This window comes from Podarcis raffonei, chromosome 9 (genome assembly GCF_027172205.1).
Source record: "Podarcis raffonei isolate rPodRaf1 chromosome 9, rPodRaf1.pri, whole genome shotgun sequence".
Classification (NCBI taxonomy): domain Eukaryota; kingdom Metazoa; phylum Chordata; class Lepidosauria; order Squamata; family Lacertidae; genus Podarcis; species Podarcis raffonei.
The window spans coordinates 22,466,850-22,488,440 of NC_070610.1; the positions used below are offsets into that span (position 1 = coordinate 22,466,850).

At 42.1% G+C, this 21,591-nt stretch overlaps 1 protein-coding gene across 5 annotated transcripts in view; it reads right to left on the reverse strand.

Moving 5' to 3' along the window:
- APBB2 (amyloid beta precursor protein binding family B member 2) overlaps positions 1-14,685 on the reverse strand; it is a 170,763-nt gene extending 156,078 nt beyond the window's left edge. For 4 of the 5 annotated variants that reach the window (XM_053403230.1, XM_053403229.1, XM_053403225.1 and 1 more), the window contains exon 1: positions 14,600-14,685. The gene's annotated coding sequence lies outside the window, so the exon portion shown is untranslated. Of the gene's footprint in view, positions 1-14,296; positions 14,401-14,599 lie in introns of those variants that run through there. The other variant, XM_053403223.1, reaches the window with a different exon arrangement.
- Between the last annotated feature and the right edge of the window lie 6,906 nt (positions 14,686-21,591).

Sequence of the window (21,591 nt, forward strand, 5' to 3'; positions counted from 1 at the left end):
AAGCCTGAGGAAAGCAAGTTTAAAGAACACGTTTCTACTTTAGTGGATGGAGAGATTTAACAGGCATGTTGTTCTTAGAGAGATGCCTTTTAAACTTGCAACTTCTCTTCTGGCTGCAGCATTCTGGCTCCTGCATTTAATTACATTAAATTCCACTAAAAATAAAACAATTTTTCATCGCAGCATCCTGGTCTTTCTTTGGGGAACAACTTTCTGCATTCTACAAGATTTAAGGCCGCAATCCAATGCATAATTTCCCTAGACTTTCCTGGGAATAATTTAAGAATCTTCTGAGTCACCATGCACAGGATTGCACTGCCAATGTTATAGAAAGAAGAACATGTTAAAATAATTACAGCTGCAAGGTTTAAACCGTTAGGTGACCAAACTGATTAAAAACGTTTTGCTCAACCATAAAGATGTCCCTAACTAATAAGGCAGGAAGAGAAGGGATGATATCTCTCGTAAGACCACGCCTGCTGTATTACTTGCCATGGGCAAAATCTTCCCCACTATGATTGCTATGTGTTGCATTTTTAGTTGCAAGAGATTTCGACTAAACATCAGGAAATATTTCTGTTTTGACAGTGAAGTGGTCTCCCTCGGGAGGTTATGGACTCTCCTTCCTTGGAGGTTTTTAAGCAGAGGTTGGATGGTCATCTGTAATAGATGATTTAGCTGAGATTCCTGCATTGCAGGGGGTTGGACTAGATGGCCCTCAGAGTCCCTTCCAACTCTACAATTCTATGACTTCTATTTAAGTTATAGCATTTTTTTTTAAAGTTTGTGTCTAATTTAGCATATGTAAATATTATGCAAATATGTGCCCACTTTTCTTTTGTTGATGTGGGAGGCCCCTGAGCTTGGTCTTCAGAGGCAATCAAGCAGGAACAGGAAGTACAAGAAATATAAGAAATGAAGACGCCAAAGCTGTTTTGTCTCTCTGCAGTTGGATCACAGTATGTATGTATGTATGTATGTATGTATCAGTATGTATAAAATTTATATTTAAATTTCAGTGATCATTTTCAAAAGATATATCACACTTTTCCTACGGTGAAAGCATCCAAACGTATTTCCCTAAGTAAGCTCAGGCAACGCTCAGTCATAAAGTAGAAAGTCTTAGGTTTAGTCTCTGGTTTCTCCAATGAAAGAAAAATCTCTGGTGGGAAAGATCTCTGCCTAAGGCCGTCAAAAGCTGCTACAAATCAGTTCATGAGACTGGACTAGACATTCCCATGGTCTGACCTGAACCATTATAGAAGTATTCTTTGCAAGGGCTGATTAGATGAGCAACTGTCACAATTTTAATGTTGTATTTTAATCTTGTTTTAAGTTGTATTTTAATCAATTGTATTATATCTGGTGTTAGCCGCCCTGAGCTCGACCTTGGCTGGGGAGGGCAGGGTATAAATAATAATAATAATAATAATAATTTTATTACTACTACTACTGCTGCTACTACTACTACTGCTACTACTATAGCACAGATACATCTAAGTTCGTTTTCACAAACTGACAACAGGCCTGGTCCTTGCGTATGTTTAGGACCCTCGTTTCAATGAGAGACATTTAAGCACATGTTTAACTCCCGCAGAAATCAATGGGATTTAGAAGCGCTTAACTTTTGCTCAGATATGACCTTTGCTTTTCAAAAACCAGCCTCTCTTCTGTAACCAAGTACAAATCCTAATCCTGCTTATATTCAACAAGATTACTGGGAAGAGGAAATGAGCTCCATCACGGTTCCTTTATATTTTTATCCCCAAGTCAACCATAACACAGAGTGTGCGCTTCAGTAGTCAAGGCGCGCTGAGAGGAAGTGCCACTGAATGGCTTGTGCCAAAACAAACAGGCAAAGTCTGGAATTTGCAAAACCAAAAATAGATGCAGCTCAGTTAAACCTTCACAGCTCATCTATTTCTCACTGGCAGAGCACAAAAAAACAAAACCTTCGCAGACTGAAGCAGAAGTCTTCTTTGCAAGGGCTGATTAGATGGGCACCTGTCACAATTTTATAAGCTGGCATTTTGCTGAAGGTGCAGTTGAGAAAAAAGCTGGATGCTGTCTTGGCAGAGAAACTGAAACAAATGAGGGGGAGAGGGAAGGGATCATGGAGCCAAAAGGGGGGAGGCAGAGCAGACCACAACTTCACTACCCCCCAACTGAGACAAAAAGCACGGCCCACAGACAGGACTCTCATAAGTAAAAGACAAGAGAAGTCAAATAGGTAGGCTGGATTTTGGAAAGAAGCATATCTCTCAAAACTAAAGCTAGATCAGTTAAGGTTATGCAAGCAGAGAAATTTTTTTAGTCACCACAAAGCAATACAAATCTCTGAAAAGAGACAAAAACTGAGAGGAGTTGAAGCCATTCTATTAAACAATGTCACAGTCAGCAAAAAAAAAAAGCCATTTATTTTCACGTGCGTTAAAACTCCTTGAAATTGTCTCTGTAGAGCGCACATTTTTTGCAAGGCTCCCAAGAACATTTCTATTACGGCCAATTTTAACAGAACAAAAATATGGGCCGCGTTCAGAGATCTTAGCAGGACTTTTAAAATATGCACCAAAGAAACCTTCCCTTTCAAGATAAAGGCATACCCAATGTATTTGAAATTAACTCTGCTCAGCAGATGGTAAACATGAAGACGCTTAGGCCACTTATTTACTAGAGTTCCTTCAACAGGTTTCCCACATTGGTTGTAATGTGTAGCACTATCCTGAGGGACTATTGCCACAAATAGGGGCAACTGTCCTATTTAGCACCACTGCAATATTTTTAATGGATTTTTAAAAAATAAATAAATACAAATTATCTTGAGACACTGGGTTGGAGCTAGACTAAGGCTAGCTCTTATACACACTTACCTGAAAGTCTTATTAAATTGGATTTACGTCTGAGTAGGCCCACATAGGACTAAACTGTAAGTCAGTTGCACTTAAGATCCATTAAAATCCACAGAACTCAAGTCTTTAGGGACCTAAATTCAATTAATTTGGTTTCAGTTCCTTGCTTTTGGGGGAATGTTAGCATTAATATAACCTCTAACACAGTGTTTTTCAACCTTGGGTACCCAGACATTGCTGGACTACAACTCCCATAATTCCCAAGTATTGGCTAAGCTCAATGAGTGGGCCGTTTTACTCAGCTAGAGCTCCCCCCACCCCAAAAAAATACATATATCCAAAAACACACACAATGAGATACTATTCTAAACAGTAATAATATAAACAACAATAATATAAAGATCATGGCATTAATGTAATCTAGGAAAGCACAACAAACAGTGGAAACCAGATATTACTTGTGTAGGCTTAATTGCTCCATAATATGCTCTCATGAGAACACTAGTTAATGGAAGAGAAGAAAAAGAAAAAGAATTGCGCAGGTTTCTAGATCAAATCTGTAATTAGCAAAGGTAATACTTTTGTACCCGCAAAATGCCCTGAAGCTACTCTTTAGGTTTTCTATTAACATCTCTGATTGCTTCTAATTCTTCTTGAAGTATTCTGAAAGCAACTCTGTAGATAACATCACAAAACCTTTTTTTTATTAAGCCACAAAGCCCACTACACAGATTCAAAATCACAAAAAAACTCATAAAATGACACAATCAAAAGATTAATCGTAGAATTTCTACACAGAGAAGGCAGGCATCACTGTGAATATGAAATGCCAGCAGCTATAGACAGATCTCCAAATAAAACAAGGCATTACATGGGAGACGTATGAACTGCCCTCTCTTTTTTAAATATATTTACTGAAATATAATGGGGGGAGGCTATAGTTCATTAGAGCATCAGTGGAAGAGGAGGGCGTAACCCTTTTCCTGTGGGCTGTTTTCCCAATCATATTAACCCCACAGCTGCTCCGCCCAAAAACCTACAATTTAAACAGTTAAACAGCCCCTCTTTCCCTACAGCTATACTAAAATTGCAACTGCATTTCAGATTTTTATTTTTATTAAGAAGTGTGAGATCATTTATAGGTCTTCTACATCACACCTAAATTTGACCCTCAGACCACAGAATTCATGTTACTCCACTGAGAGCAGGATTAATGGTTAGCGAGTCATCTCCCATCTTTCTGGCAGGAGTCCATAAAGCCCCTTCAATATTGTCATCAGTGTCACACAAAATAATTAACTCCACCAATATTTCATTTATTTTTTTTCTGCATTTGTGATTAACTCCTACACCTGATTTGGTATTTTCAATGATCTGTAAACACTAGCAAACTGTTTCAAAATAGAGGTCTGTTATTATTTAATTAAGTCCTTCTGTTTATTGGTGTTTTCTTTCATTCCCAGGTCCATTCAGACACTTTAAAGTCATTGTCAAAGCCTATACGCAATAAAAATCTTTCTGAATTTTCCTAAGGGGTTCTGCTTTGCCTTAAACAGATTCAGAGTCAAGTCAATTTTAAGTAAAACATTTGATGCTAATCAGATGGAAATAACTTATGTAACTATGAATACTGTATAACTTAAGCTAAAGATAGCACTTGTCCAACCTCCTTCTCAACTTTTTTCTTCGTTAACAGATAAATAGAGGATCCCCAGCCCCCTTCTGATCTACTGGTTTTCTATTGAAGGATCTACTGTATGCAGTCATACACTCAGCACTCAGTCATAAAAGGTAAAGGGACCCCTGACCATTAGGTCCAGTCGTGACCGACTCTGGGGTTGCGCGCTCATCTCGCTCTATAGGCCAAGGGAGCCAGCGTTTGTCCACAGACAGCTTCTGGGTCATGTGGCCAGCATGACTAAGCCGCTTCTGGCGAACCAGAGCAGTACATGGAAATGCCGTTTACCTTCCCACCAGAGCGGTACCTATTGATCTACTTGCACTTTGATGTGCTTTCGAACTGCTAGGTTGGCAGGAGCAGGGGACCGAACAATGGGAGCTCACCCCGTTGCGGGGATTCGAACTGCCAACCTTCTGATCGGCAAGTCCTAGGCTCTGTGGTTTAACCCACAGTGCCACCCGCACTCAGTCATACTAAAGGTAAAAAAAAAAAAAAAGGGTAAAGGACCCCTGGACGGTTAAGTCCAGTCAAAGGCCAAGGGAGCCGGCGTTTGTCCATATACCATTTTCCGGGTCATGTGGCCAGCATGACTAGCCCACTTTGGAGCACAGAACACCGCGACAGAAACCAGAGCGCACGGAAACGCCGTTTATCTTCCCACCACCTATTTATCTACTTTACACAACCACACTAAGAACATAGAAACCCACAAAGAAGTGCTCACTAGAACAGTGCAATTCAGTTCAATGGGGCCTTGTAGGAATGAGAAGGAATGCAGAATTGCATCCCACAGTACTAGTTTCTCCCTTTAAAAATCCCAACACTGGGATACTGTGCAGCCAAAATGTGAATGGTGGTCCCAGGATAAAGAATTCACTTTGTCCCAAGAACGGTCTGGAGGTATATCATAGAATCATAGAATTGTAGAGTTGGAAGGGACCAATGCAGGAATCCTTTGCCCAACATGGGGCTCATACCCACAACCCTGAGATTAAGGGTTGTGGGTCTCATGTAAGTCTCATGCTCTACCAACTAAGCTAGGTAAAGGTAAAGGGACCCCTGACCATTAGGTCCAGTCATGGACGACTCTGGGATTGCAGCGCTCATCTCGCTTTATTGGCCGAGAGACCCGGCGTGCAGCTTCCGGGTCATGTGGCCAGCATGACTAAGCCGCTTCTGGTGAACCAGAGCAGCACACGGAAACACCGTTTACCTTCCCACTGGAGCGGTACCTATTTATCTACTTGCACGTTGACGTGCTTTCGAACTGCTAGGTTGGCAGGAGCAGGGACCGATCAATAGGAGCTCACCCCGTCGCGGGGATTCAAACCGCCAACCTTCTGATCGGCAAGTCCTAGGCTCTGTGGTTTAACCCACAGCGCCACCCGTGTCCCTACCAACTGAGCTATGTTGGACTATATACAATGCAGTTATGGCGCTGAAGCTTAGCTTGGGCATTTCCATTTCCTGAATGGGAGACATATGCACATGGGATTCTCAGTCTCCTTACGTGAACTGTGCAATACAGTAACATCTCAGACAGAGATGCACAGAGAGAAACACTTCCTCCACATCAGCTCTCCCTTAAATGCTGCATAGTTTTAGTAATTATTCATATATTAAGAATAAAACAATTGCAGCATGCTTGATCAATATTCTAATCTAGTAAGAATCCAGATTTAATTACAAATGGCACAAATGCTTTTGCACAGCTATTAGCCTGATCTGCTCTTGGTTGTGCAGCTGCTGCGTACTACCCAACACACATCGGGAGTCTTATTTTAAATCCTGACACATGCATACCAGTAAAATAATCCAGACTCGAGACTTCCTCTGTACTTCCTGAAGCGTATGTCAGCACCTTCACAAGAGTGATGCAATGTAGCAAACAGAAATTAGGATCCAAAGGCTCTGAATCTAGAGCTGCAGATCAGCTTTAGCATACCAGCTATGCCAAATTTATATCAAGCTTTATTATTTGACATTTGAAACTTCCAAATGGTATTAAGCCGAAACTAGAGCAGAGCTGAAGTTTCTTGGACAAGAGTTTTCTGAGAACATTTCAGATTTCTCCCTCTTGCACACAGCACATGATTTGGGGGGGGGGGGTTAAGTTTGGGTGATCTTTTCTGAACACTCTCCATCATATTTTTGTTGGCCACACATGCAATGCCTGGACAATGGTATGTCTGGAGCACTGGGATACAAAATCTGTATTGGCCAGGCTGCCAACACAGTTGCTACTGCTACCACTTGCAATGGCTGTAACAAGGAGGGGAGGATAAATTGGAAAGGAAAGAAAGACTCCACATTTTTTCAGGAAAGGACTTTGATGTACTTCTCCAATTGTGTTTTTCAATAAAATAAATAAATCAGATTTCTGCACTAAAAAAAGAGGCATTTATGCATATCTTTGAAACCCATGAGAGACTGGAATGCAGGGGGGCGACTGAATGACTAACTGAATGCACTGTGAAAGCAAATATCTCTTTTCATTGGTGGGAGGGAGAAAGCTTGCCTTTCTGGACTATGACAGCACCAGACGTACACTCCTGCCTGCCTCTCCCTGGCTACTGACCACTTCCAAACTCACAGGCTAGAATCAAAGCTGCACATCTCTCTCTCTGTCTCTCTTCAAAGTGATACTCTCTTGAGCTTTGGGCTGGATTTGTAATACCAAACAGGTTGGCTCCAGGACAAGCATAAGCAACATCAACCAAAACTTTGCTTTATATGAAGGTGCATTCACATCAACACGGTTGGTGCTGACTGTCATGCAACAGGTTTATCACATGCAAGGATCCATCTCCTTTGATGGGCACAGCATCCACATGATGAAAAGACCTTATTCATTAAAATATAGCAGACATATCATGTGGATATTGTGATTTTACATTAGAGACATGCTTCTGCAAATCTATCTTTATTTAGGGAAGTCTTGGACAACTTTTATCCCATATGTGGAAGTAGTGTTGCAATGGCAGAGTATGAGAACCTCTAGAGCAGAGCTTTCCAAACTATGTGTCGCGACACGTTAGTGTGTTGGCTGCAGGGTGCAGGTGTGTCGCGCAAACATTCCCCACGCTCCTCCAGTTTGCTAGTAAAACTGAATTACTGTGTCACAAAATGATGCATGTCTAAAAAGTGTGTCACCAACATGAAAAGTTTGGAAAGCTCTGCCCTAGAATACTTATGATATGTTCTACTTTATCAAGACAAGTCATAAGCTTTGGCTGGTGCAGGATGCAGGTGGTCAGCTAATGAAAATATTAACTACAGGAAATGAATTGCATCTGTGCTTCTCAGGTTTGGGACCTGGTTACCGTAGAAATTGAGTGGCAGATGGCAAACAGACCATGCACCATCACAGGAATTAAAACTGGTCACGTTAGGCCAAGGGACAATGATTTTTATTGTGTATTTTGAGTTTCTATCTTGTATTTTTGTGTGTGTGTGAACTGCCTTAAGATCTTTGGATGAAGGGTTGCGTACAAATTTTGTAAATAAATAAATGTCACCTAATAATTTTAGTTCTAAAAAAAGCTATTGAGATAGGCTTATATAGGTGGGCAGAAGTCAGATCCCTTTTACTTACTTTATGTATTGATTACCATACATATGTACTGATTATCATACATGTCTGATTTATATGTACACACATAAATGTCACTGGAAATTACAAAATGATTGTCAGAAGAAGACCATGATTACAGTACATCTGCTTTAATAATAATAATAATAATTTATTATTTATTATTTATACCCCGCCCATCTGGCTGGGTTTCCCCAGCCACTCTGGGCGGCTTCCAACAAAGTATTAAAATACAGTGGTCTGTTAAACAAGCTTTGACTGTTTCTGAATCTTTACTCAACTGTAATATGCCCCACTGTGTTATCTGCCAATGCATCCATGCTTCAAGGCCTTCCATGAAAATCTAGATACATCCTGTACATTTCTTAAGTATGGGTACTAGTAGATCAGTAACCTTCGAGTCTTCTACTTTCCTGCATCATTTGAGAAAACAAGCATCTGAATGGACCAGAGGCTGTAAAACCTCCCTTGTTTCTTCCTTCTTAATTGAAATCCAAGTCATCTGGTGGACTGTTAACTTCTAATCATTCCTGAGACCAAGCTTGTTCAGTGATGTAACAGCTTAAACATGGAAAGAAAGAAATATATGTCACCTAGATGTACCTAGATGTGCCTTCTAATTTCTTGTGGAAATATGCTGGCTCAATTATTTTTAAGCTTGCAGTTTTAAAAACCAACTTCACTTTCCTTTGCTGTTCTTACTATTGCTTCCCTTGTTGCCTTTCTGTTTTAAAAGAGTTTTACTACTTTGACCTTCAACTTGGTTTGTTTGTTTTTTATTGCTTACCTACTGTATAACTGCATGGTTCAATGTATAAATTGTTCTTGGATAGATACATTAGAAAACCTGCTATCATACTCTTTTCCTGGAAAATGGTTGTGTCAAATGGTTACTGGCCTGGAGGCTATTGAAACTTTTATTTTGACAACACAGCAGAGTCGCCAAAAAGAACCAGGAAACAGACCCCAGACTCTTATGGGCTCTTGCGCAATAATTTTAAGAACATGGACTGATGTAACACAGAATTGCACATTACAGCGCAGCTGTATACTTTTCTACTAAAAACCAAGCCTCATTGTGTTACCACAAGTGTGTATGTAGGATTACAGCTCAAGTCCGCAGACAATCTGTGATTTTCAATGTCCATTAATGTCAATGGTCTAGTCTCAGTAGGACTTCGCTCGATATCAGCAGGTAACATTTGTGCCAAAACAAAAAGATAGGTATTGATACAGATGGTGTACTTGTAGTGCGTGAGCTAAAGAAACCTCAGCCATTAAAGAGAGCTTTTAATATAGTATAATGTACTCAAATTAACCTTAAGACTTATATAATTAAGGATTCCCATTTGAATAACTACATTCAAGTGAAATTTATTCCTCCCACAGTTGTACAGAATACTTATACCAAAGTGGATACTATACAAACAACATAAAGAGAAATAAGCATACATTTTAGTAAATCTCACTGGTGTTTACACAGCATCTCTATTCCATCAATTCAATTTTAAGTAACCCCTTACATGCCATGTGAGAAATGCAGAACACAAGATGCCTGTAAAACATCACATTTTATGGAAGGAAACATCAGCCAAGAAGTGAAAGTCAACCCAACCATCAATAATGAATTGAGCTACGAACACACAACATGAGGACCAGGCGCCCAGGTACCAACTGCACTGCAAGGCTTAGGAACAGGGATATCACAACTTTGGAACAAGTTGCTCCATCCCTAGCACTGTTCTAGCAGAGGGATAGTCAGACGCTCAACAAACTACCATGGCTTCCCTTTTGGAATCTGTTACTCAGGAATTCATTACACTTCTTCAAAAGTTTTCATAACACCATAGCACCCTCTTATTCCAAGTAAATAAGTTTGGAATTCAGATGCTGAATTCCAGGGGACATCTGGACAGCAGCAAATGCACAGAAGTAAATTCTGCTGAGTTCAGCAGGTTGCTGCACAATTCAAATTTAGACCTCTAGTGCAGTCTTCCTCAGTCCGCTGCCCGCCTACCTCCATCAGTCCCAACCAGTGTAGTCAATGGTCTGCAGTTATGGAGAGAGGCAGTCAACAACTTCTGGAAGAAACTAGTTTTGAAAAGGTTGCTCTAGTGCAAGGATATCCTGAGTTAACCCACTTACTGTCAAGCATGTATTCCAGATCTGGGAATTAACAAATCTAAGACAACTGCCAATGAGCCATGAAGAATTTTAACGGAGTATTACAATGAAAAGTCAGCATTATTAAACAGAAGATGAAATCTTAAGCACACTTACTACGGTAAGTCCTACTGTACTCAAACATCTCAGACAGTCCATTGACTTCCTATATATCTTCAGAATACTGCCTAGGACAAACAAGGCAACTATCTTAATAAGATAAAATATAAATAAAATAAAATACATTAACACTGTCTTGGAAATGGACAACACAGCAGAACACAGGTCCTGATAAATGTCCAGGTTCAAGATCAGTGGAGGGAGTGAAACAGCAATGATACCAAGACTTGTCAAGTGGCCAAGGCTGAGTTGTGACAGCAACAGGAGAAAAGAAGTTGCAAAGGCAGCACAGTTGAGGGGAAAGCAGATTCCAGTAGTGATGGGAGAAGAGAAAAGAGAAAACCACACAATGAAGTCATGTAAAATTGTTCAGAGAGAAGTTTGATTACAGTGCAATCCTATCTGTTTCTACGCAGGTAAGTTCCACTGAGACTTACTTCTAGGTAAGCACATGGGGGTTGCAACCCAAATGTTTGTCCCTGGCATGCGTAGCAAACAGCATTTTAGACTGCAATCGTCTGCATATGTATTTGAGAGTATCTCCCATTGAACACAGCCCAACTTATTTCTGAGCAAATATGCTTAGGATTGCACTGCACACGTAGCAAATTCTAACATGATCAAACTAAGCCACCACAGATTTAGGCAATACACCACAATGTTACATTTCAAGATAAAATAAATACCGTATTTTTTGCTCTATAAGACTCACTTTTTCCCTCCTAAAAAGTAAGGGGAAATGTGTGTGCGTCTTATGGAGCGAATGCAGGCTGTGCAGCTATCACAGAAGCCAGAACAGCAAGAGGGATTGCTGCTTTCACTGCGCAGTGATCCCTCTTGCTGTTCTGGCTTCTGAGATTCAGAATAGTTTTTTTCTTATTTTCCTCCTCCAAAAATTAGGTGCGTCTTGTGGTCTAGTGCGTCTTATAGAGCGAAAAATATGGTAATATTCAGCTCTAAATTAGATTTGTCGTCCACCAGAACCTGACCATTCAATATAAGTGAACTCAGCAACGCCAATATTCCTTAACACAGGTAAAAAGTAAAAGGTAATGAAGCACCTCGAAATTTAGAAAACAGAAGAAAGAATCTTAAGTTCCAATTCATGATGTAAATTTATTTCCAGTTTGAATATGTCTATTATGCAGCCACATTACTGGCTATGGCGCTAAAGTGAAAACAATCTGCTTTTTAATTAGCAAGTTCCCATCGTTCCACAGGCTTAAATTAAAGCTCTAAAGTGTATCCCATCAGGCACATCAATGTGTATTAGATTTCAAACATGCCTTTTCATTACATTATTTTAAATATCTCATTAAACAACAATAAGCTGATAAAACATTCTGAAGCTACATGATTCAAGGCCTAGAAGAAACCAACCCACTTCCATGGCTCAATATATTAACTAATAATGAAGTCTAGCAGATAATTTTTACCATTTAAAAATATGCCATAATTTATTTTTATATGCCATTATTTTTACCATTTTTAAATACGGTAAATATAATTTTTATCATTTTTTAAAGACGGGATTTAAATATGGGAGGAGGGCAGAGAGAAGAAAAGCCATGGTTCATCTGCAGCGGTACAACCGAATGCCTTCATCTGCCCCAGACACCACAAAACATGTCTCTCAATTGACAAAGACTCCCCCCCCCCCGAAAAAAATGTTACACTGGTGGTCAGGCCTAAAAAGTAGGGTGGGGAGAGGTATTATAAATCAATGCAAAAAAAGCAACACTCACTGAAATATAACTTTGTTTCAAGTTTTTTGTTATTACTAAAAATGCTACAATCCTGTATGTTTCTCTCTCAACTGATGCCTTTGCATTAATTGTCTGAACACTGAAGAGGTCCAATGCCTGCTTATTCAACATTCTGGTAGAATATTGACTGAACGTATGCCAGAGACCTTTTCCTTTCTCTTTCCTGATGAATGAAATCTGAAAACAACCTTGACTTCAGTTCTAGATCCGTGATCTTTTAAATAAAGCGGGGGACGCCTACAACATCTCCTAGAAGTCACTTCCTTCCACAGCTGCCTTGCTGTTTAAATCTTAACTCACTCTACACAGCCACAATCCTCTGGAATGCTAAAGGGGTTCCAAGAACCACAGTAGGGCAATTCCTTTATTGGGACCAACCAAAATGTTTCGCTAGTCTTAACAAAGGTGTCGTCCGACTGTGGATTTGGGGGTTTTCACTTTATGGATCAACACAGCTGCCTTTGCATTTTCTGTACCTTGGAGAAAGGAATTGAAAGTGCCTGGAAAACCAACAAACTGCCAGGACTTTAGCTAAGCAACAAAGGCATTCTGCTTCCCCTTATTTGAAAATTAGCCATCTTTCGTTCCTTCACACAACAGAGGCACTGCTTCAACCAGGTACTTAAAGGTGCAGGCTTATGGCACAAATTTGCATATGCTAATTTTTTACGTCTAGAATGGTGTATAGATGATACTGCACTTGGCCCTGCAAAGTTTTATATGTGAAGTTTGATTAAAAAGGAAGGGGAAGGAATGTGGATGTAACATTTACAGTATGCTATGGTTTAAGAGAAAATTACATGAAAATGTTCTGTAGATGGTACCTAACACCTAGCAGACTGGCAAAAATGTATAAATCAAAATCGAATCAGTGCTGGAAATGTAAAGAAAAAGAAGGTACCTTTTTCATATGTGGTGGTCTTGTAGTAAGGTTAAAGCTTACTGGGAAATAATATATAATGAATTGAAAAAGATGTTTAAGGTAACGTTTGTAAAAAGAAACCAGAAGCTTTTCTCTTGAGAATTATGGGATCAGAACTACTAAAGCAGCACAGAAATTTATTTATGTATGCAACTACAGCTGCAATGATGTTATCTGCCCAAATATGGAAAGAAGTCCCAACAAGAGAAGAATGGCTACAAAAATTAATGGAGTATGCAGAAATGGCAAAACTTACCGGAAGAATAAGAATTCAAGACAATAAACTCTTAAGAAAGGAATGGAAATGTTTTATTGATTATTGTAAAAACCTGCAGTTTCAAAAATGTATATGAGAATAGATGAACTAAAGAATATATTAAGATAATTTGGAGTATGCAGGAAATTATGAAAATAAATGCAAAGAACCACAGAAAGAGGGGGAAGGGAGCTGAAGTTTGAAATGTCAGAATGTTTGTTGAATAATTGTAGTAATGTATAAAATAAATATAAAAAGGGGAGGGGAAGGAGCCAGTATATGGGGGCTCCAGCAATGAAGGTCGCCTGCCTCCACCACCTCATCTGTTCATCCAAACCCATGTCCTCAGAAGCAGGCTCCCTACAGTCTTGCATCGGATATGCATCAGATCCTCTGACAGCTCATCGCATTGCAACCACGCGTCTCCCTCGGGGTGTCCCTAAGGATGCGGCATCACAGTCCCCGGAGGAAAGGAGGAGACCCCACCGAAGCATCCGAGAGAACAGCAATGATCATAGCGCATAACGGAGACAATGTGCATGCCCACGGCGAGTGCAGCACTCGGTTTCCTTAGGCCCTGGGAGGAGAGATGCAGGCACCGCAGCCTGGCAAAAGGTTGGGGGAAGGACAGGGCCGGGGATGCCAGCAAGGGACACGCAGCAAGGGCCAAACCAGGGCGTGGAGCAGCTCCATGCACAAAGACGACCCCAGGCAGCCCCCCAACTCCGGCCCTCGCCTTCGCCTCCCTTCCCTTGCATTTATTTTTTTGCATTTCCCTTCCTGCCCAGCTCGCCCCCCATTCCCCTCCCTCGACTTTTCCTTTGCCGCCGATCCCACCATCCGCAGGCACCGCCGCCCAGAAATATCCCGAGTCCAATGCGGATCCCGCATTCGGAGTCCAATGCGGATTGGGGGGAGCCCTTCCCCACCCCCGCGCAGGCACACACCGGAGTTTGCTCCTTGCAACTCGAGATCGGCTGCAGAAGCAGCAGCAACGCACGGAAGGCATTTCGTGCCCGCAACTTCTCCTGGACCCCGGGGCGAGCCGGGGGTTCGTGCCCAACGCCGCCCCCCGAGCCGCCTCTTGCCGGACCCTCCGCCCCCGTCCGCCGCCTTCCCGATCCAGCCGCGCCGCTGCAGATGTGGCAGCTGGCAGGGACAAGATGCGCCTCCTCCCTGCGTCTCCCCGCCGCCTCCGGAGGGCGAAGCGCCGCGCGGAAAGGGGCGAGGAGTCGCCCGCCCAGACTTACCCGCTCGGCCGCCGCCGCCGCTGCTCCTCCTCCGGCCGGTCCCCGCCGCTCTTCGGAGCCCAGCTGCGGGATGCAGCCTGCCTGCCTGCCCGCCCGCCTGCCTGCCTTCCGGAAACGCTTTCCCAGCCTGCTGCGCTTTCCCCAGGAAACAATCCCGGCCTCTGGCGGCGGCCGCTGCTGCCTCTTCTGCTGCTGCTGCTGCTGTGGCGGCGGCGGCTCCTCCTCCTTCAAGGCCGCCTTCAGGGAGAGGGCGACGTCCTCTGGCCAAGGCCGGGCCTTGCAAGGGGGCGGCGAAGGCGTTTGCGCTCGCGACGCCTCCTCTCCATTCCCGCCTTGGCGCTTCCAGGCCTGGAGGCCGGGAACCGCCTCAGGTGGTCGTGGCGGCCGAGCGCGGCCCTCGCGCCCTAACACGGCGCTGAGGAGAAGCGAGGGATGGAGGAGGGGTCGCCTGCCGCCCCTTCCTCCATAGATCCCAAGGCGGTTCACAACATAAGCATATGAAATAAAACTTTATTTTCTTTAATATATAATTGGTATTAAATTGTCTGTTTTGCAGACAATTTAAACAACTTCAAAACACCAGTGACTCCCCTTCCCTTTCCACGGTCCATTTTGCATAACATAAATCCCTGCATATTTAAAATATTTAAAGCTTTCAGTATTCCATTATTGCATCCATCAAAACTTACACTGTTGAATTTATCTTAGTGTTGCCCACATTTTCAAGTGTACACACTCCCCCCCATATATGCAATAAACATTTTCCAGTCTTTATACATATGTTCTTGTTCTCTTATATGTTAAGTCTGCAAGCTGTGCATATTCCATCAGTTTAAATTGCCATTCTTTGGTTGGGACCTCGCTCCTTTTCCATTTTGGGGCCAACAAAACACGGGCGCAGTAGTGGCATACATAAATTACCCTTTTTAACACCTGGGAATTTCCATCTGAATTATCCCCAACAAAAAAGGCTGTGCTATTTTTTTTTTTAAGTGATATTAAACATTTTCCCCCAATTCATTATGGATTATTTCCCAGTACTCTTTTACAGGTCCCCACCACATATGAAAGAAAGTTCCTCAGCCTCATTGCATCTCCAACACTTATCTGATTCAGTCTTATACATCTTAGCAAGCCTACTCGGAGTTAAAGACCATCTATAAATCATTTTCAAGTAGTTCTCCTGCAAAGAATAGCATGCTGTAAACTTCAGATCTGAAATAAAGTTGTTGTTTTTTAAAAGAAAGACACAGAATAGCGGGGCCTTGTGGGAATTGCAGGTGTCAGGATTTAAGGTCTCAAGAAATTGCCAGTGCAGTATTCAACCCTGTGGAAGCCCCTAGGCAGTCAACATTGAGAGGGAGGGTGGGCCCTGGCAAATTACCTCCTAATACTTTTATTTTATTTTGTATGGCTTTATCCAGCCTTGGAACAGTAAAGGGAAGGTGCTGGAAAGCAGGGCCGGGCCGCCATGAAAAACGCTGTGGAAATGCTTTATTTTTAAACGTTTTGAAAAATACGTTGAATTTTGCCTAGCTTGCTGTCACCATCTTGGTGACACATTTGCGTATTGCACTTTACAACACATTTAAAACGTTTTATTCGCAGCTGGGTAGCCGAGTCCCAGATCTGCCGTCTCCTTGGCAGCCCCTCTGCCAAATGCTGCTTCTATGGGGCCTTTTGGCGAATAGCTGGTCTGCCCCTTTGTTTGTCCCCTTTGCAGATCTTTGTTCCCTCCTCGTTCCCAATGTAGATCTTCACCTATCCCTTTTTCCGTCCTGGGAGGACGCCATTTTATGGTTCAGGTGTCAAAATGGCCTGGGCACCTGCTAGAAAGACAGTGTCCTTTCTACAATCCTTTAGGGCTATGAACCAAATGTAAAAATCCAAAGGCTGATTTTTTTTTTTTATTGTTAAAGTCGTCTGCCTGTAACATGAAGGAAAATATAATACAAAGCAGTTTGTTCTTTACATTAAAACGGGGGTCTTTAAGGGTCTTGGCTAAAACAGTAAAAAAATTCACTTATAGATTTCTCCTTGGGATAGGTCTTCAGCTTTTCTTTATGGACACTCAATTGTTTCTGTTTATTGTTATTTGCATGTTATAAGTTATATAGTATCACGTAACTAGGTTTGGACATTCTGGGAGGGAAACCAATTTTACATGTGTGTGTGTGTGTGTTTAAAAGGTCTATCCTGTTACCTGTGGTACTTTTCTTAACACAACCAACAGTCATGTAACCCAGAATACACACTGGTTGATATTATTTTAAATTTATTAATAAGGCAACCAAAGGCAGGTTTCACCAAACAGAAAGCTATAAACATGATATTACAGAGTACAGCTTCTGTTTATTTTCTTCTATAGCTCTCCCATATGCCTTATTTCCATTGCTGCTCAACTAACAACTTTTCCTCTTCATGACAGAAACTTAAAGCATCTTCATGTGAACCACTATGCCATCCACTTTGTAGCTCTTCTACTGCTTCATCATCATCATTATCATCATTATTATTATAATATAATTATTTATTGAATTTATATACTGCCCTACACCCAGAGGTCTCAGGGTGGTTCACAGATCTCAGGGCTGTTACCTCATGTAATAATGAGGTTATAGATCCTTTCAAAACACCAGAGAATATTTAGAAAACCATGCATAGTGAAATGCTCTTGGTCTTGAAATCGTAACTTTCTTACGTATATAGGGGCCCAGCATTGTGCAACCAACTCAAATTTTAGCACATCTGATGGAGAATGTACTTTCGATATAAAATTCCCTATACATTCATCTTTTCCTGTCATTCAAGTTTACAATTCTAGTAGCTGCCCTTAGAGTTTTCATCTGATACATTCCCATGTCCTGCCCCTGTGCATGTCTGTATATATTAATATAAATAAACACATTTAGGATTGGGAGCGGAGGGGCCAACACAAGGAATGTGCTAATCTTGAAGGTGGTGTCACAAGACCAAAAGGGTATCCCTGTGCTAGGCTGTTGCAGCAAAAACAAGGGTCTTGTAGTACCTTAAGATCAGCAAATGTCATAATAAATTTGTTAGTCTTTAAGATGCCACAAAATGCTTTAGTTCCTTTTAGGAGAGTTGTCCAAGAGTTAAACTTTTTAGGAGAAAACTTTGTTTCCAAAGTGTCCTTGTCAAGCTATCACCCTCTCGGCACTATTTCAACTTCTAATCCGTTGGAGGTTGGTCACTAGGGTAAGGTACAGCAGAGCCCTACCAATATTTTTTGTTTATATATAATTTTTATTAAATTTTCTGTTTTGCAATTTAAAATACTCATTTTACATCTTTAAAATATCGATGACTTCCCTTCTTTCCATGGTTCATTTTACATATCATAAATCCCTACATATTTTACAAAAACTATACCATTATTGTGTCCTTCAAAACTTATTTACACTGTTTACTTTATCTTAATGCTGCCAGTGTTTGCAGTTGTACACAATTATTTCCCCCCATATATTCAATAAACGTTTTCCAATCTTCTTTAAAGGTATGTTCTTCTTGTTCTCTTATTCTTTATGTTAAGTCTGCAAGTTGTGCATATTCTGTCAACTTATGTATATCATTTCCCATAATGCTTTTAGAAACTTACAGGTCCACCACAAAAAGTGCCTTCCTTTTGCTTACCGGTACATTTCCAGCAGATATTTGCACTTGTCTTATACATTTTTGCAAGCTTACTAGGAGTCAAATACTACTGGTACATCATTTTGATATAATTTTCTTTCAGCGTACAACATGCTGAATGTGATGGCCTGGGATTCGGACTCAGAGGCTGAACCTGAGGAATCCCAGCCTGCACAGGAGTCCCCGCCTCCAGAACCAGCTGAGCCGGGGCTGGGGCTTGAGCCTGAAGGGTCCTCACCTGTGCTGGATCCTCAGGTGCAGGCACCAGCTGAGTCTGCTCTGGCCCCTGAGGTGATGGAGGACCCATTGCCTGCAAGTGCTCCACTCTCAGCCCCGTCAGGGGAAGAGGAGGTTGCCTCTGGGCCCGGTAACCCTCCAGCCTCTCCTGAGCTGCAGAGGCTCAGGGCAGAGAGATGGAGGGAACTAAGTTCCTACAGGAGGGGTGCTCGCCTCCAGGCCAGGAGAGGCGAGTCACCTGTGGACCGGGGCTGCCCTGTGCCTCGGGGCAGATAAAAGCCAGTCAGCCCCAGTCCCAGGTTGCGGAAGCAATGTTGTTGCTAGCCTGTTCCTGTCCTTCTGCCAGGGTTCCTGACCCCACCCAGTTCCCCACCTTGGACCCAGCTACAGCTTTGATGGACAGTCTCCATACCACACCATTGACCTCGGACTGGACTCGGACCCAGCACACTGAGAATTGCACCACCGCCCAAGCCTCCCTTACCTGGATTGTGCAGCGGTATTCTGGTGAGATCTTGTGAGATCTCACTGAGCTCTTGCAAGATCTTACAGAGCTCATGAGATCTTGTGAGATTTCAGGAAGATCTCACAAGATCTTGCTAGCCTAATACTGCTATTAAACCACCTAGATTTAGTAGGATTATGCATAGGGTTTCCATGTTGGGTTGCAGCTAGCACTGTTGGCAGGGTAAGGCCCTGGCACTTACATGACCTCCCACTACTGACACAGCTGGTGCTGGCAGAGATGAGTAAGGTTGGCGCAGTGCAAACTGGTGCTCATGCCAGTGTGTTCATATCCTCACCTCCTTCCTCCTCTACCTTCTTGTAAGCCACAGTGATGTCAGCGTTGGGAGATATGCTAAGTGCCTCCCCCCACCAAATGCTACTGGTTGTGGGTGGCCTATGATTTTAAAAGATTCCACCTTCTGCCCAAGTAGTTTTCTCAAGCGGCCACTGTAGCTGTGCTTTTAACAGCAGCTCGACATGCAGACATAGGGTGATATTCAATTAAATAATTGCATGAGTGGACCACAATGGGACTTTCCTCCCTCTCTTCCCCCTGTGATCTGCCTAAATCCTTTGTACGGGTTCCCCCAAACCCAGATTCAGGGACAGTGCAGGGTTGGAAGAGAGGAAGGAAAGTCCCATTGCAGAAGTGGAAGTTGCTCTGCTCATGAACTTATTCCACCAAATACTGCCTATAATCCTGATCTCAAAGGCTGTCTCAAAGGTTGATCTCCATGGTCCCTGCCAACTCTTCAACCCTAGCGTAGCTGGGTTCACAAGGGACAAGGAGCAGGTTTAGGAGCCATTGCATACATACCATGGCCATTAATGAATATGAGAAAAAAGATAGTACCTGGCCCCCACCAACAGGGATATCGGAAAAGGAAAAGATCTCATTCAGAAGTAGCCTTAGATTGCAGTCATATGTACGTTAACCTAGGAATAAGCCCCATTGAACACAGCAGGATCCTGGATAAGGGGAAGATGTTGCCACCCAGGGGTGAACAAGTATCACCAGATTACCTAGACCAGGGGAAGGGAAGCTTTTGAGTTTGATGGGCCAGATCCATGGGCGTAGCCAGGATTTTTGTTGGGGGGAGGAGGCCTTTTGTGTGTGGGGGGGGTCAGAACCTGCTTGCTATGTATTTTTATTGATGGGGGGCTGCCTCTCCCTGCCCCCCATGGCCAGATATTTTCCTATTTGACCCCAGGCCAACTTTGATAGGAGGGTAGGACGAGGCAGAAAATGGATTTAAGTGGTCTCCCAAGACCAGGGGTCAGCAAACATTTTTAGCAGATGGCCGGTCCACTGTCCCTCAAACCTTGTGGAGGGCTGGACTATATTTTGAGGGGGGGGGGAGAGAACGAATTCCTATGCCCCACAAATAACCCAGATGCATTTTAAATAAAAGGACATATTCTACTCATGTAAAAACAGGCTGATTGGGCTAGATTTAGAAAGCAATTGGGCCGGATTAGGCCCCCAGGTCTTAGCTTACCTACCCATGCCCAAGAACCTCAGCAATTTTCAAGTGATCCATGGGGGGGCAGGACTAGGAATCACTGGCTTAGAGAGTATTTTTCCCTCTCCATTTTCTCTACTAGGTTCTCAAAGCCAGTGTGTTCTCCATTTTTATTGTATCCTTGTTCTTTCTTATTCAAGTAGGTTCTTATCTGTAGAAACTGACACTTACTGCTTGTTCATGCCTTTGTATTTGGGATTCTCCACCAGGTATTTAAACCTCATTTTTTCCACTTTAAAAAAATTAGCTAATTTGACCTCATGGTCGAATCTTTCATCTGATAATACAGATGCTACTAGGAATATATCCAGCGCTAATTAGTTTTTAAATTTCTCTCACACTGTTAAACAAGCATTGATAATTTGGTTTGATCCATTATAGCATTTCCCCCCTTCCTTTCTTTGGTACCCACAATTATCTCAAGTCTGTTTTTACTCTTTCCCCTGACCTAAAATAAACATATTTGTATTCAGACCAATGTAGAAATGACTGGTGCATTCATGCTTCAATAGCTGGGACACCCAATCCCTCTTCTTTCCATTCCTTAAAACCTTTTTTCTTTAGTGATTCTGCTTTTCCAGAATCCTAAATAAACTGGTTTATTATCTGCCGTTTCCTCAACATTTGCTCTGGTATATGAATCATTAGATTTTGGAAGAAAAAATTCAAGCTGGGAATCACACTCATGTTAACAGCGTTTATTTTCCCTAGTAAGGATCATTTAAGATTAGTAACAGCAAGAATCCCTGAAGCAGTGTGTCAGATATGTGTTACCCACATCAGAATGCTTGCTTTTTAAAAAAACAACCAGACACGGAAATTAAAATAAGGATGTAGCTGGACAAAGTTCTTAAGTGTGAGGAAAGGTCCTTTTGTCTACCCTAAGTAACTTCAGCAACACATGAGAGCAAGGCCTGTGAGGCTTGAATTAACTACCGTTTCTGAACAATGTCAATTCTGCCAAGTCATGTTTTAGTGAGAAAGGCAAAACAGCAAAATGCAATGCTTTTTTCATCGGGATTGAAAGCAACGTTGCAATTTAAACAGCAATAAAACGAGCTGCAGTTCACC